The sequence below is a fragment of the Panthera pardus genome, unplaced genomic scaffold, assembly GCF_024362965.1.
Source record: "Panthera pardus isolate Hobbes unplaced genomic scaffold, ASM2436296v1 HiC_scaffold_21, whole genome shotgun sequence".
Lineage (NCBI taxonomy): Eukaryota > Metazoa > Chordata > Mammalia > Carnivora > Felidae > Panthera > Panthera pardus.
Genome location: NW_026526777.1, coordinates 59,662,159 through 59,674,314, shown reverse-complemented (window position 1 = coordinate 59,674,314; position 12,156 = coordinate 59,662,159). Strand labels below are relative to the sequence as shown.

Below are 12,156 nucleotides of genomic sequence, written 5' to 3'. Positions count from 1 at the left end.
TTACGCCTCATAGAGCTAGAAAAAGCACGAAAATTCATCTGAAAGCTAGCAGAAAAAATGGAAATAATAAAAATTATACTAAAATAAATGATATAGAAAAAAAGAAAAATAATCAGTAGAACAGATCAATGAAACAGGAGGTGTTTCTTTGAATAAATTAGTAAAATTCATAAACCCTCATCCAGACTTCTAAAACTAAAAGAGAAAGGAACCAAATAATTAGAATCACGAATGAGCAAGAAGAGATTACCATGAACACCACAGAAATGCAACAAATTGTAAAAGGATATTATGAAAAATTAGTGCCAGCCAGTTGGGCAATCTGGAATTATTGGATAATTCCTAGAAATATACAAATTACTAAAGCTGAAACGGGAAGAAATAGAAAGCTTGAATACACTTATAACCAACAAAGAAACTGAATTCGTAATCAACCCCACGCCCCAAACAAACAAGTCCTCAGCCAGATGGTTTTCCAGGGGAATTACACCAAACATTAAAAGAAGTGTTAATGCCCATTCTTCTCAAGCAGATCCCCCCCAAAAAAATAGAAATGAAGGAAATTTCCAAACTCATTCTACAAGGCAATCTTTACCTTTCAATGCAAGAATACAAAACCAGAAAATACTCCACTAGAAAAGATAATACAGGGCAATAACCCTAATGAAAATGGATGCAAGAATTCTCAACAAGACCCTGGCAAGTGACGTCCAACAGTACATTTAAAGAATCATTCAAGTGGTATTTATTCCTGGACTGAAATCGTGGTTCAATATTCACAAATTTCAACGTGATGTACAATATGAATTAAAAATGGATAAGAACTATATGGTCCTCTAAAACTACGTAGAAAAAATGTATACAAACTGCTGTCATTTCTTGAGAAAAGTCATCAGTAAAGTAGGAGTATGGGTAATATACCTCCACAGTAGAAAGATCATGTATGAAAGACTCACAACTAACTTGATCGTCAATGGGAAGGAAAAAACTGAGAGCTTTTCCTCCACAGTCAGAAATAAGACAGTGATGTCCACTCTCACCATTGGAATTTAACATAGTAATGGAAGTCCTAGCCTCAGTAATCAGACAGAAAAAGGAAATAAAAGACACCCAAATCGTCAAAAATTCAAACTTTCGCTACTTGCAGATGACATGATACTGTATGTATTAAAACTGGAAGATGGTAGGAAGGGCAAAGAGGAGGTGTTTGCTACATTGACTGGTAGGAGGGAGCCTGGGCTTTGGAGGGGCAGCCTGCTGGGCAAATGGAGCCCTTGAAGTCTAGTTGGCAAAAGAGAAGGAGCCAGATTGCATGAGTTCTGACAGCCAGTGGGACTTAACTTCTGAAATGTTAAAAGTCAACATTTCTGCTCTCGAAGAGCAAGGAGGGCCAGAGGATGCCAGGATGGAGAGTTGTTAAGGCCCAGAAGGACAGAACTCTGGGGGAACGAAGGTGCTGGAAAGCTCCATTTCCCTCTCCTATCCCCCATCCGAAATTCCAAAGGGAAACAGTTCCCATCACCGAACTTGCTTGCACCACACAAACACCCAACACTAGATTTCTGTGGATCCATCCTTCTGACAGGACTGCCCTCTCCCAGAGCTACACAGCCCCTTCCACAGGGCACCAGCTATGGGAAAGTTAGCTAAGCCTGCCCCTCCTGCCCCTGTGCAACTTGCTTATCCTCCCAGGCTAATATGCCCTGGGCCAGATTCCATAGAAGCAGTACCACAAGCCTGGCAGTGTGCAAGCAGCCCAGACAGAGGCCACACGACTCCACAGTGAGTCCTTCCCTTGGGACAAGGGAAGATAAAGTACACAACAGCCTGACTGTGGCCTCAGCAGTGGGCTGGTGGCAGATATCGGGTCTGACTGTGGCCCTGCCCACCAACACAAGTTTCTCTGGACAACAGGAAAATGCCCTGTACTTTGGAGCTACCACAAGGACTACCCAAAATTACAAAACGGAAAAATTCTCCTCACAAGAAATTCCAGGAAGTAGTGACAGATAACAAATTGATCAAAACCGATTTAAACAATACAACAGAACAAGAGTTTAGAATAATAGTCATAAAATTAATCACTGGGCTTGAAAAAAAGCATAGAGCACATCAGAGAATCTATAGCTACAGATATCAAAGGACTAAAAAATAGTCATGAGGAGTTACAAAATGCTATAAATGAGGTGCAAAATAAAATGGTGATGGCCATAACATGGATTGTAGAGGCAGAGGAGAGAATACATGAAATAGAACGTAGAATTATGGAAAAATGGAAGCTGAGAAAAAGAGAGATAAAAAAAAAATCCAGGATCAAGAGGGGAGAATTAGTGAAATAAGTGATGCAATCAAATGGAACAATACCCATACCAAAGAAATTCCAGAAGAAGAAGAGAGAGAAAAAGGGGCTGAAGGTGTACTTGAACAAATCACAGCTGAGATACTACCTGGCAATGAGAAAGAATGAAATTGGGCCTTTTATAACAACGTGGATGTAACTGGAAAGTGTTATGCTAAGTGAAATAAGTCATACAGAGAAAGACAGATACCATATGTTTTCACTCTTATGTGGATCCTGAGAAAATTAATACAAGACCATGGGAGAGGGGAAGAGGAAAATGTTAGATTTTTTTACCGGGTAGCATTCCATTGTGTGTGTGTGTGTGTGTGTGTGTGTGTGTGTGTGTGTGTATTATATATATCACATCTTTATCCATTCATCAGTTGATGGACATTTGAGCTATTTCCATAATTTGGCTATAGTTTATAGAACTGCTATAGACATTGGGCTGCATGGTCCCATTCAAATCAGCATTTTGTATCCTTTGGGTAAGTACCTAGTGGTGCAATTGCTGTGTCATAGAGGAGTTCTATTTTTAACTTTTTGAGGTAGCTCCATACTATTTTCCAGAGTGACTGCCCCAGTTTACATTCCCACCAAAAGTGCAAAGGAGTTCCCCTTTCTCTGCATCCTCAACAACAGCTGTGGTTTCCTGAGTTGTTCATATCTGCCACACAGCTAATATCATCCTCAATGGGGAAAAACTAAGAGCATTCTCCCCAAGATCTTAACATGGCAGGGATGTCCATTCTCACCATTGTTGTTCAATATTGTACTGGAAGTCTTAGCTCTGAATCAGACAACAAAAAGAAATCAAAAGGATCCAAATCAGCAAGGAAGAAGTCAAACTCTGTCTCTTCACAGATGACATGATACTCTATAGGGAAAACTCAAAAAAATCCACTGAAAATTGGCTAGAGCTGATACATAAATTCAGCAAAGTCACAGGATATAAAATCAATGTATAGCAATTGGTTGAATTTCTATACATCAATAAAGAAGCACCAGAAATTGAAATCAAGGAATAAATCCCATTTACAATTGCACCAAAAAAAAAAAAAAAAAAAAACATAAGATACCTGGGAATAAACCTAACTAAAGAGGTAAAAGCCCTGTATCATGAAAATTATAGAAACCTTATGAAAGAAATTGAAGAAGACACAAAGAAATGGAAAAACATTCCATGCTCATGGATTGATAGAACTAATATTGGTAAAATATCTATGTTACCCTAAACAATCTACACATTCAATGCAGTCCCTGGAGTTTGCTTTTTGGGAGATTTTTTTGTTTGATGATTCATTTTATTACAAATTATTGGTCTGTTCAAATGTTCTATATTTTTCCTGATTCAGTTTGGAAGATTACATGTTTCTCATAATGTATAAGTTTATTCCGTAGTGTTCAATTTGTTTGCATATAATTTTAATAATATAATCTTATAATTATTTCCATTTATGTGTTCTCGGTTCTTATTTCTCCCCATTCATTATGGTTTCACTTAGTTGTCTTCTCTTTTTTTGAGAAGTCTAGCTCAATTTCTGAGTTTTATCTATTTTCCAATTGCCTCATCATTTTTGAAAATCTTTTTAAAGAATCTGCTCTTGAATTCATTAATAGTTCTATTTTTTCTTAGTTTATATTCCTAGGTGGTGGATTTTTTTTTAATTTTGCAACCAGAAAGTTCTGGGACTGTCATTGATGACCTTGTTTATGATTGGGTGGAAAGTGGTGCAAATAGACTTTTGTTCACTTTGATTATGTAGTGACTCTTATGTTTTGTAAACATTTCAAATTTTCAAATTATTTTTTTGCAGAAAATTTGAGATAAAGCTACAGATATACTCTGTTTCCACACAAGCATAGCCTCCTCCATATACCCATCCTCTACTGGAGTAGCACAATTTGTTACAATTGCTTAACATACTTTGACACATCATAATCACCCAAATTCCAGAGTTTACATTATTGTGCCCTTCTGGTGTTGCACATTGTGTGGGTTTGGAGAAATGGATAGTTATTTCTAGGCACCATTTTGGAATCTTACACAGTGTCCCTGTTGTCCTAAAAGTCCCCTGTATTCCAAATATTCAACACTGTTTCTTCTTGTAAAGGTGGGCAATCATTGATATTTTCATTTCTCTGCAATTTTGATATTTACAGAATGTCTTAGAGTACAAGTCATGCATATGCAGCCTCTTTGGTTGTTTATAGGATAAAGTCACCAGTGAAGTAACCCATGGTGTTTGATACAGAAACATAAATGCAGTTATGACAAGGATAAAGTTTAAAGTTAATTATAACAAAGTTGTTATAGTTGTAAGGGTATACTATGAAAAAGTGTATGCCAAAAAACTGGGCAATGTGGAAGAAATGAACAAATTCCTAGACACTTACCAACTTGCAAACTGAAAGAGTAAAGATCGAAAATTTAAATAGACCCACAACCAGCAAGGAAATTGAATCAGTTTCAAAAAATTCTCAACAAATAAAAGTTCTGGGCCCGATCAATTCCCAGGGGAATACTGCCATATATATATATATATATATATATATATATATATATATATATATATATATATAAAGAAGAGTGCATCCTATCCTTCTCAAACTATTCCATAAAAATAGACACAGAACAGAAACTTCAAATTCATTCTATAAAGCCAATATGACCTTGATTCCAAAGGCAGGCAAAGACCCCCACTAAAAAGGAGAATTACAGGCCAATACCCCTGATAAACATGTATGGAAAAATTCTCAACAAGATACTAGAAAATTGAATTCAAGTGTACATTAAAATAATTATTCATCATGATCAGGGATTTATTCCTGGACTGAAGGGCTGGTTCAATATTTGCAGATCATTCAATGTGACAGAACCACATTCATAAAAGAAAGAATAAAAATGATATGATCTTGTCAATAGATGCACAAAAAGCATTTGACAAAGTACAGCATCCATTCCTGATTAAAAAAAAAAAACTCAACAAAGTAGGGGTTTATGTAACATACCTCAACATTACAAAGACAATGAATGAAAGACCGTCAGCTAATTTCACCTTCATTGGGGAAAAGCCAAGAGCCTTTCTCCTATGGTCAGGAACAAGATAAGGATGCCCACACTCACCATTACTAATTAATAAGTAGTAGAAGTCTTAACCTCAGCAATCAGACAACAAAAAGAAATAAGGGGCATACAAATTGGCAAGGAAAAATCAAAATTTCATTATGTGTAAATGACATGCTACTCTATATTCAAAACACAAAAGATCTCCACCAAAAAATTTCTAGAACTAATCCACAAATTCATCAAAGTTGCAAGATATAAAATCAATGTGCAGAAATATGTTGCAATTCTATACAACATAACAAAACAACAGAAAAATAAATCTAGGAATCAACCCCATTTACAACTGCAACAGAAAACATATGATTCTTAGGAATAAACCTAACTAAAGAGGTGTATACTCTGAACAATACTACCCAAATCAATCTGAAAACGACTACCCAAATCAACCTACACATTTCATGCTACCCTTAACAAAATACCACCAGCATTCTATGCAGAGTTAGATCACACAATCATACTTTGTATGGAACCACAAAAGACCCTGAATAGCGAAAGAAATCCTAAAAAATAAAACTGGAGGCATTACAATTCTGGATTTCAAGCTATATTCCAAAGCTGAAGTCATGAAAACAGTATGGTACTGGAACAAAAACAGATTGATTACTGAAACTGAATACAATACTCAGATATGGACCCTCAACTATATAGTAAGCTCATCGTCAAGAAGGCAGGAAAGATTATCCAATGGAAGAAAAAAACAGTCTTGGGTGCCTTGGTGAGTCAGTCGTTTATGAATCTAACACTGGCTCAGGTCATGATCTCGCCTTTCGTGAGTTCCAGCCCCACATCAGGGTCTCAGAGCCCAGCTCAGAGCCCAGAGCCTGCTTCAGATTCTGTCTCTATGTCTCTGTGCCCCTCCCCCAACTTGTGCACTGTCTCTCTCTCTGAAAAATAAATAAAGATTAAAAAAATCTCCTCAGCAAATGTTTTTGAGAAAACTGTACAGCGAATTGCAGCAAAATGAAACTGGATCACTTTCTTACACCATGCACAAAAATAAATTCAAAATGGATGAAAGAACAAAATTTGAGACGCGAAACCATCAAAATCCTAGAAGAGAACACATGCAACAATGTCTTTGACCTCAGCTACAGCAACTTCTTACTAGACATGTCACTGGAGGCAAGAAAAATAAAAGCAAAAATGAACTATTGGGACTTCATCAAGATAAAAAGCTTCTGCACAACAAAGGAAACAATCAGCAAAAATAAAGGGAGAGGAAGGTGGGTGATGGGTATTGAGGAGGGCACCTTTTGGGATGAGCACTGGGTGTTGTATGGAAACCAATTTGACAATAAATTTCATATGTTGAAAAAAAAGTATTTGGTATACATCTTCATGCTTTTTAATAGTTGCATACTATCCTACTATATGAATGTACCATAGTCAGTTTTGTGCGTGGACATCTGGTATCTGGGTTGTTTCCAATCTTTTGCTTTTACAAATATTGCTGAAATCAATGTAATTTCATGTGTGTGTGCTGATAGATCTTTATGGTAAAATTTTTAAAATGGAATTTCTAGGCCAGAGGGGACATTACATTTATCAATATTGCCAATTATCAATTGTTTTCCATAAGTATTAAACAAATTTACACTTCTGCTAAAAAAAAAAAGTAAACTGAATGGGACAAGATATTTGCAAATAACACATCTGATAAAGAGTTTGTATCCAAAATCTATAAAGAACTTAGCAGACACCCCCAGAAATTAAAAACAAAGAAACAAAAAAAATAAAAGCACAACAATCCATTGAATAAATGGGTAGAAGACATGGATAAACACTTTTCCAAAGAAGACATCCAGAGAGCTAATGCTCACATGAAAAGAAGCTCAACATCATTCATCATCAAGGAAATACAAATTGAAACCACAATGAGGTATCATGTCACACCTGAAAAAAAAATGTCTTAAATTAACAACTCAGGAAAAAACAGATGTTGTCAAGGTGGGAAAGAAAGGGGAATATTTTTGCACTGTTGGTGGGAAGGGAAACTGATGCAGCACTCTGATAAACAGTATTCAGTTTCCTTAGAAAATTAAAAATAGAAGTACCCTGGTGGTCCATCAATTGCACTACTAGGGATTTATTCAAATGATACCAAAAAGCTGTTATGATGGGGCATATGCTCACCAATGTTTATAGCAGTGCCATCAACAATATCCAAATTATGGAAAGAGTCCAAATCCATCAAATGGTGAATGGATAAAGAAAAGGTGATTTGTGGGTGTGTGTGTGTGTGTGTGAGAGAGAGAGAGAGAGAGACACAGAGAGAGAGAGCAGTGTGAAATACTGCTCATTGATGAAAAGGAGTGAAATCTTGCCATTTGCAACAATGTGGATGGAACTACAAGGTATTATGATACGCAAAATATGTCAGGCAAAGAATGACAAATACATGATTTCCCTCATATGTGGAATTTTAGAAACTAAACACATGAACATAGGGAAAGGGAAAAAATAAGAGAAAAACAGGGAGGGAGGCAAACCATAAGAGACAAACACAGAGAACAAACTGAGAGTTGCTGTAGGGGAGCTGTGTGAATGATGGGGCAGCAGGGTGATGGGCATTAAGGAGGACACTTGTTGGGATGAGCATTGGGTGTTGCATGTAAGTGGTTATTCACTGGGTTATGCATTTTAAACCAATATTATAGTGTATGTTAATGAACTTAAATTTAAATAATAAATTTTAAAAGTTTAAAATTCATCTAAGTTGATGAAAGATATAATAGCTAGAATCTTGAGAAGCAATATTGCAACCAAGCACATTAAAGACTGGAGTATTATGAGGAACTCACTTTTCACTACAGATGTAGGAAGATCAAAATGAGAAGAAAAAAGTTGGTTCACTAGAGTATATAAAAATAAGAAAATAAAATTAAAGAAAAGATTAATAAATTTATAAATTCAAAATTAGACAATAACGTTGCAAATCAGAAATTCATTGTAACAAAAATGTATTAAAATTACTCACGTAAAATATTAACCAAACTGAATAACAGGAAAGAAAATGAAATATCTAAAGGATAAAAAAATACTAATTCAAAGGGATACATGCACCCTGATGTTTATAGCAGCATATCTAACAATAGCCAAACTATGGAAAGAGCCCAAGTGTCCATCAGCTGATGAATGGATAAAAAAGAAGTGACATATATGTATGCAACGGAATATTATTCAGCCATCAAAAATATTTTAATCTCAATAACATGGATGGAGCTAGAGAGGATAATGCTAAGTGAAATAAGTCAGTCAGAGAAAGACAAATACCATATGACTTCACTGAAATGTGGAATTCAAGAAACAAAACAAACAAAGGGGGAAAAAAGAGAGAGAGAGGCAAACCAACAAACAGACTCATAAGTATAAAGAACACACTGATGGTTCCCAGGGGGGAGATGGGTGGATGCTGTGTTAAAAGGGTGATGAGGATTAAAAAGTGCACTTGTCTTGATGAGCAGGGGGTGATGTATGGAAGTGTTGAATCACTATTTTGTGTCTCTGAAACTAATATTACACTGTATGTTAACTAACAAGAATTTAAATTAAAAAAAGAAAAAAAAAAGAAAAGCAAAAAAAAAAATGTAAAAGCACTGAGAAAAGCGGGGAGAGGTCTAAAACCAATGAAAGATAAAATAGAGAAAAACTACAAAGGTGAGGGTAAAATCTCTGCAGCCTTAATAGAAGCCAGAACACAGAGAAGTAAGTATAAATAGGGCAGAGAGAAATTGTTGCTAAGTAAAATTGGATACATAGCTAAGTCTCTTGAATAAGAGTAAATTTAAGTTTAAAAATACTGCATAACCAATAGGTAATACTAACATTGTACTAATTCATAATAATAATTTAGAGTGTAATTTTCTTGTACAAGAGACAATTTTCCTAAAGGGAGTTTGAGAATTAAAGTGAAAGAGACAGGAATTGTAAATGCATAGGAATATCTAATCTTCCTGAATAGTAAACTAAACAAACTGGAGGCTCCTTCACATCACAGGTTTCAAAAATATTTAGATAAATTAAGATATTTTTTGTTTTATTTAATTTTTTAAGTTTATGTATTTATTTTAACTTTTTAGTGTTTATTTAGTTTTGAGAGAGAGAGAGAGAGAGAGCAGAATTAGGAGAGAAGGAGAGGGAGAGGGAGGGAGACACAGAATCCAAAGCAAGCCCTGTGCTGTCAGCAGAGAGCCTGATGTGGGGCTTGAACTCATAGAACATGAGATCATGACCTGAGCTCAAGTTGGCTTCTTAAGCCACTGAGTCACCCAGGAGCCCCTAATTTATGTATATTGAGAGAGAGAGAGAGCACCAGAGTGTGGGGAGGGGCAGATAGAGGGTAAAGAAAGAATTCTAAGCAGGCTCTGCACTGTCAGCACATAGCCCAATGGGAACACATGATCTATGAAATTATGACCTGAAAGGAAATCAAGAATCAGAAGCTAACACCCACTGAGCCACCCAGAACTCCTGATCTATTTTTATAAATATTTATTCATTTTGGGGAGAGCGCAAGTTGGGGAGGGGAAGACAGAGGGACACAATATCCAAACACTGCACCTTGCTAGCAGTCTGACAGGCTGACAGAAGCTGAGGCCAATATGAGGCTGTAACTCACAAAGTGTGAGATCATAACAAGAGCTGAAGCCAATGCTCAACTGACTGAGCCACCCAGGTACCCCCCAAAATATAATTTTAAATTACCTTTAAATTAAAACTACAGTTTAAATGTTACATAAACAAATAATCTGACATTTGATTAAAGGAAAAGAACCAATTTTCAAGTTAATTACTTCATGAATAAATAATTGTAAATTGACTGTCATTTTCCTACACTTTTGAAACACATTTTTTTTTCTTTTATCAGAACAAATTAACACCAATGCACTGATAGTGGCATAGACATTGGACACAAGCTTCTGAAAATCCAGGATGACTCTATCTTATGTCCATAACAGAGTTGCGGAGAAGGAAATGATGTCGTCCACCCAGTACATGGCCACAAAGAAACTCACAAACAACAGGACGGTATGGGTGACCCTTGTCTCTGGGGAGACTCTTGAGGAGAGGCTGGTGCTGTGAAGGTGTTGGCACTGCCTCTGATGCCTGGACAAGAAGGCCACCATGTATGCACTTGAGAGCAGCCTGACTCCTATGAAGAAAAAATCCCTGGATAATGTCAAAATGAAAAACAGCACCTGATGATGAAGCTTATGTGGTAAAATGGACAGTATTTACTGACATGCAGTAGATTCCTCTGGGTCACGTTAGAAGCAGAATTATGGAAGATACAGTTATTATTGAGAGACAAACAGAAGCCATTGGATGATAAAAGAATGAAAGATGTACTTTGTGAATTTCTGTTAAAGAGTTTTTAATCCTTATTTATTTTTGAGAGAGACAGATACAGAGCAATAGCAGGGGAGGGGAAGAGAGAGAGGGAGACACAGAAACTGGAGCAGGCTCCAGGCTCTGAGCTGTCAGCACAGAATCCGATGTGGAGCTTGAACTCATGGACCATGAGATCATGACCTGAGACGAAGCCAGACAGTTAACAGACAGAGCCACCCAGGCGCCCCTGTGAATTTCTGTTTAAATCTGACCAACCAGGGGGTGCTGGGGATGATGATGATGATGGCCTAGAGGATGCTCAGGAGGCAGGTGGTGCTCATAGACAGACCAAGTGTCTTTGCAGAATAAAGCCTTACACTTGAAATATTCCAAAAGTTTAATATTTCAATCAGATCTGTAGACATCATAAACAGTATAGTCAATTGTTTCGTTATGTGGACAAGGGCGAAGTGACCAATCATAAGGTCAGTGGGTTTAGGCCTGTGATGCAGGAGTATGAAGGTATGGAAGAGAAGGAGGACTGGGTTGGCTGATTCTAATGCCTATTTGTAAAAGTTGGCATAGTTTAATAGTAATGTAAATGGAAAATATGTTTATCATAGGCACCAAGAAAAAACATATTTTGTGTATCTGAAAAACAAGACCTCACAACATTAATGTGATTTACATTGTTGGCAAAGTCATCACCATATCACAGTTTTTATTTTACTCAAATGTATTTCATCCAATTTGTCAGAAAAGCTGTGTTGTCTTAGAAATACATTCTCAACATTATTTGTACATCCAATTTGAGTATGTGAGTATTTTACATATGTACATACGTATCTGAAATCTGTATGTTATCTATCAATCTATATCCATCACCTATTTATCACTAACTAGGGAGAGAGAGAGAAAGAGGGAAAGACAGAGAGAGGGAGAGATAGATTTCATGCAACATATTCAACTTCATGTCAAGATAATGTATCCATTTCTCACACTGCTATGGTACATGCATTTTTTTTTACTTTCTGTTCTGAATTATCCTGTCTCATATTCAGCACCAAGAATACTAATAGTCATAAAAAGAATGCACAAGTGTTTGTATAGTTGCACTGTTGTATATTTTATGTTAATGGTAAAGAATTGTCAATCAAATATTTGGGAAAAATAATGTCCAGGTGAGGTTCCCATTAGGAATTGTGACCCTTTCTTCTTCCTCCTTCCACACTTAGGGACCATCATATTTACATTGGGCTTATCCTAATAATTCAGAATGATCTCACTTTAAAATCAGATAATTGTTAATCTTTCTTCTACAATTGACACATAAACTATTGTACTCATATTAGAG

At 36.3% G+C, this 12,156-nt stretch overlaps 1 pseudogene; it reads right to left on the bottom strand.

The window, feature by feature from the left end:
- LOC128778891 (vomeronasal type-1 receptor 90-like) lies at positions 1-11,423 on the bottom strand (annotated as a pseudogene).
- Positions 11,424-12,156: the final 733 nt, after the last annotated feature.